The sequence below is a fragment of the Sapajus apella genome, unplaced genomic scaffold, assembly GCF_009761245.1.
Source record: "Sapajus apella isolate SASKATOON/1434 unplaced genomic scaffold, GSC_monkey_1.0 scaffold36, whole genome shotgun sequence".
NCBI lineage: Eukaryota > Metazoa > Chordata > Mammalia > Primates > Cebidae > Sapajus > Sapajus apella.
The window spans coordinates 15,649,338-15,654,057 of NW_022436976.1; the positions used below are offsets into that span (position 1 = coordinate 15,649,338).

The 4,720-nt window shown below is 44.9% G+C and overlaps 1 pseudogene across 1 annotated transcript; it reads left to right on the forward strand.

Moving 5' to 3' along the window:
* Nucleotides 1–1,436: 1,436 nt before the first annotated feature.
* On the forward strand, nt 1,437–2,093 carry LOC116563850 (annotated as a pseudogene). Its single transcript, XR_004274599.1, has one exon. The product of XR_004274599.1 is annotated as a coiled-coil-helix-coiled-coil-helix domain-containing protein 10, mitochondrial pseudogene (transcript).
* Nucleotides 2,094–4,720: the final 2,627 nt, after the last annotated feature.

Here is a 4,720-nt window from a genome sequence, read left to right on the forward strand (position 1 = left end):
ATCACTGCGAGGCGGGGCCAGCGTGGTCCAATGAGCGAAGGCCCGACGCGTCCCCCGCTCCTTATTGGCTGGCAGCAGAGGCGTTGCCTGAAACGTCACCGCGACCGCCCCTTCCAGTGCAGAAAGTGGAGAGAAGCTGGAGTTCCTGGGTCCACGCGGTGTTGGTCCCTATGGGCAAAATTCCTGAGTACCGGTCCCGAGGAGGCTGCCATGCTGGCTACAGAGAGCCACCCGGTCGTCTGTGTGACCTCAGCCTGAAGGTTCGCCCGAGACTTGGCGGAAAGCTGGCATGGTGTTGAAACCTGGCAACTGTAAACAGACCACATAAATAGCCCCCTCTTATTGCGGCACTTGCCACTGACCACCACACTTTGCCCTGAGGGCGGTGCTGAAAGACGTAAGCCTCAACGTGGAGATTGGTTAAGAAAAGGGTGGCTCTTGCAGCTTGGATTCTCATCCATCACAGTCAGCTTGCGTTTTAGGTACACTGAACTCTGTAATGACCCCGTGCTTACGATGACTGAAACAGAAATGAAGGTTAAATTGTTCTTAGGACATAACGAAGTTAACTGTAGTGAGGACAACATGCAGAACTCTGGCAGCTTCCTAAAAGTTCTTCAATCCTGAGCTTTTTCAAGCATCATTATCTTCTTTTGAAGTACAAGGAGAAACTCTCCCTAATGAGAAAGACAATGTGGCTTTGAAAAATTTACTGGAGCCTTACATCCTTACACAAAAATGCTTCAGCTGTTACACAACTAACAGCCACATCCCTGCAGGAAAAAGGAATGTTTACCATTCACCTGCACCCAGAGCCCTATTCTCAGAAGAACCACTGCTTTAAAACAAACAAAAATCTCCTTGTTCCCGGAACAATACAGACTTGACCTACTTACTCTTCTGACTGTTTTCTAGTACCAGGAAATTTGGTAATATTTCCGTTCTTGCAAAGTATTCACTAAATATCTAAAACCTTATTAAACAAATTAAGAACAAGGAAAATAAGGAATAAACAGCTCTTAAAATTTACAATTTGAAAGAAAGACATGAAGAGAAAGAATGAGGCAATTTGCTTTTCAAATTAGCTTCAGGGACATTTAACTCATTAAGCACTAGAGGAGTGGTACTTGAGGGCCTCAAGCTTTTAAAAGCGTACCAAACTTTTTATGGCTGGGGGAAAAAAATGGATAGACTTCAAAACACTAATTATATTAATACATATTTAATTAATGTTTTTCTTTTAAAAATATAACATCAACTACAACTCACCTCAATATTTATATATAGCTATATGTGGGTATTTTCGCATAATATGATACGGCATTTAGGGGCCAGAAGGGTCTAAAACAGTTCCAATTAGTTTTACCTCCTAATATTTGCTGACAAACCCTGAGTTGCATAAATACAGATATTTTATTTAGTGTACTGCAATAAAGAATTATTCAGGAGAACCGCTGCCGCCGCCGCCGTCTCTAGATTGTCCGGGTCCCACCGCCGCCACCATGCCTCGCGGAAGCCGCAGCCCGGCCGCCCCGCCAGTCAGCCGCCCCGCCGCGCCCTCTGCCCACCCGCCTGCTCACCCACCGCCCTCGGCAGCAGCCCCGGCTCCCGCCCCTTCGGGCCAGCCGGGCCTCATGGCTCAGGTGGCATCCACGGCCGCAGGGGTAGCCGTGGGCTCGGCTGTGGGACATGTCATGGGCAGCACCCTGACCGGAGCCAGCCCAGCCTGCCGCCCAGCAGGCCCCCACCCATGCTACCTCCCAGCCCCTGCAGATGGGGCCCTGCGCCTACGAGATCAGGCAGTTCCTGGACTGTTCCACCACTCAGAGTGACCTGTCCCTGTGTGAGGGCTTCAGCGAGGTCCTGAAGCAGTGCAAGTACAACCATTGTCTGAGCTCCCTGCCCTGAAGATATCGGTGCACTCAGGGGCCAGCCCTGCATCGACCTCTGCCCCTCGTCAACAGCTAGACCACAACACTAGATTGTATGCAGATAGCTGGGATTGCAAGTGAGGAGGAGGTTTCTCACCCCGCGGTTAACCCAAGACACAAATGTGCAATTAAAAGAATTTATTTTAGACCACAAAAAAAAAATTATTCAGAAGTTAAGTCATTTTATTTATTGTACTGCAATAAAGAATTATATTTATTGTACTGTATATTTATTGTACTGCAATAAACAATAAAGAGGTGTACAATAATACACCTGACTTGGTATATTGGCTAACACCTGTAAATCCAGCACTTTGGGAAGCTGAAGTGGGCCGATCACCTGAGGTCAAGAGTTCAAGACCAGCCTGGCCAACATGGTGAAACCCCTTCTCTATGAAAGTATAAAAATTAGCCGGGCATGATGGTTGGTGCCTGTAATCCCAGCTTCTCTGGAGGCTGAAGTGAAAGAATCACTTGAACCTGGGAGGTGGAGGTTTCAGTGAGCCGAGATTGTGCCATTGCACTCCAGCCTGGGCCACAGAGCAAGACTCTGTCTCAAATAAATTAAAATTTAAAAAAAAAAAAAAAAAAAAAAAAGGAAGATAGTGCTAATACAAATGCTTTAAATCAGCATTTTTTACTCTCATAAATTGAGAAAACTTTATTGGATGGCAGCTTAAGATGTATCAAGGATTTAAAATAGCCCCTTTCTATGACTCAGCAATTCCTTTTGTAGAAAACATTACTTGCAGGAATTTATCCTTTAGATATATTCTTGCATGTGTACAGAGATGAGCAAAATGCTCTTAAACCTACCTTATTATTTTTAATAGCAAAAGTGTGAAAAAATAGCTTAATTATTCATTCTTAAAAGACTGGTTAACTGGGTAGGGAGTGGTGGCTCACGCCTGTGATCCTAGCACTTTGGGAAGCCAAGGTGAGTGGATCGCCTGAGCTCAGGAGTTCGAAATCAGCCTCCGAAACATGGTGAAAACCTGTCTCTACTAAAATACAAAAAATTAACTGGGCGTATTGGCGCTTGCTGTAGTCCCAGCTACTCGGGAGGCTGAGGCAGGAATTGCTAGAACCCGGGAGGTGGAGGTTGCAGTGAGCCGAGACTCCATCTCTAAAAAAAAAAAAAAAAAAAAAAAGACTGGTTATACTACTCTGTGATGGCTACAGTATGGCCAAGAAGTAGGAAGAGACTGAAATGTGCTGGTATGTTAGAATATCACTCTGTCACCCAGGCTGGAAGGGACGGATGCCATCTCTGCTCACTGCAACCTCCGCCTCCAGGGTTCAAGCAAGTCGCCTGCTTCAGCCTCCCAAGCACCTGGGGCTACAGACTCAGCCACCATGCCTGGCTATTTGTATTTTTAATAGAGATGGGGTTTCATCATGTCGGCCAGGCTGATCCCGAACTCCTGGCCTCAAGGGATCCTCCTGCCTCAGCCTCCCAAAGTGCTAGATTATAGGCATGAGCCACTGTGCCTGGCCTATTGGTCTCTAATTTCTAAGGCACAAAAGCAAAGCAATGTATACATTATGCTTCCACTTTTTCAAAAGAATATATACTATGTTGCATTTTTTTAAGACAGATATTTATTATTTAATATGTACAAAAACCTGTCTGGTCCTTAGCTGGGCACAGTGGCTCAGACCTGTAATCCCAGCACTTTGGAAGGTCAAGTCAGGCGGATCATCTGAGTTTGAGAGTTCAAGACTAGCCTGACCAACATGTAATCGCAGCACTTTGGGAGGCTGAGGCCAGTAGATCACGAGGTCAGGAGTTCAAGATCAGCCTGGCCAACATGGTGAAACCCTGTCTCTGCTAAAAAGACAAAAATTACCCAGGCATGGTGGCGTTCGCCTGCAATCCCAGCTACTTGGGAGGCTGAGGGAGGAGAATCACTTGAAACCAGGAGGCGGAGATTCTGGTGAGCCAGGATCGCACTATTGCAAACCAGCCCAGGCAACAAGAACTAAACTCTGTCTCAAAAAAAAAAAAAAAAAATCCTTCCGGTCCTAGAGACTATGGATCTGCAGTGGAAAGGTGATTTTCCTTACATTTTATTCTCTTTTGTGTTCAAGTTTTATATCATGAGCATATATTGCCTTTTCAACAATAACAATACTATTAAAAACGCTAATGTTTTAGAAAAACATTATTTAGAAAAAATAATTTTTTAATGATTAAATGATAGCCACTTTAAATCCAATAAGTGGTATATAGTTTGGGGTGTGTGCCAATTTTTCGTATAAATTAAGTTGCATACGACAAAATAAAATTATCATAACGCCTACTGAAGAATTATTAATTCTTCTTGGGAAGGAAATTCAGCAAGGGCAGATATTTTAGAGGAAATGGAAGACTTCTCTTTTTTTATATTTTGTTTGATTCTTTTATAAAACACAGAGTGCATTCTTTTATAAGTACTTCTTTTTTTTTTTTTTTTTCTTTTTTTGTTTGAGGCGGAGGTTTGCTCTTGTTACCCAGGCTGGAGTGCAATGGCGCGATCTCGGCTCACCGCAGCCTCCGCCTCCTGGGTTCAGGCAATTCTCCTGCCTCAACCCCCTGAGTAGCTGGGATTACAGGCACGCGCCACCATGCCCAGCTAATTTTTTGTATTTTTAGTAGAGACGGGGTTTCACCATGTTGACCAGGATGGTCTCGATCTCTTGACCTCGTGATCCACCCGCCTCGGCCTCCCAAAGTGCTGGGATTACAGGCTTGAGCCACCGCGCCCGGCATAAGTACTTCTTAAACACTATGAAAATAGCACTGTACT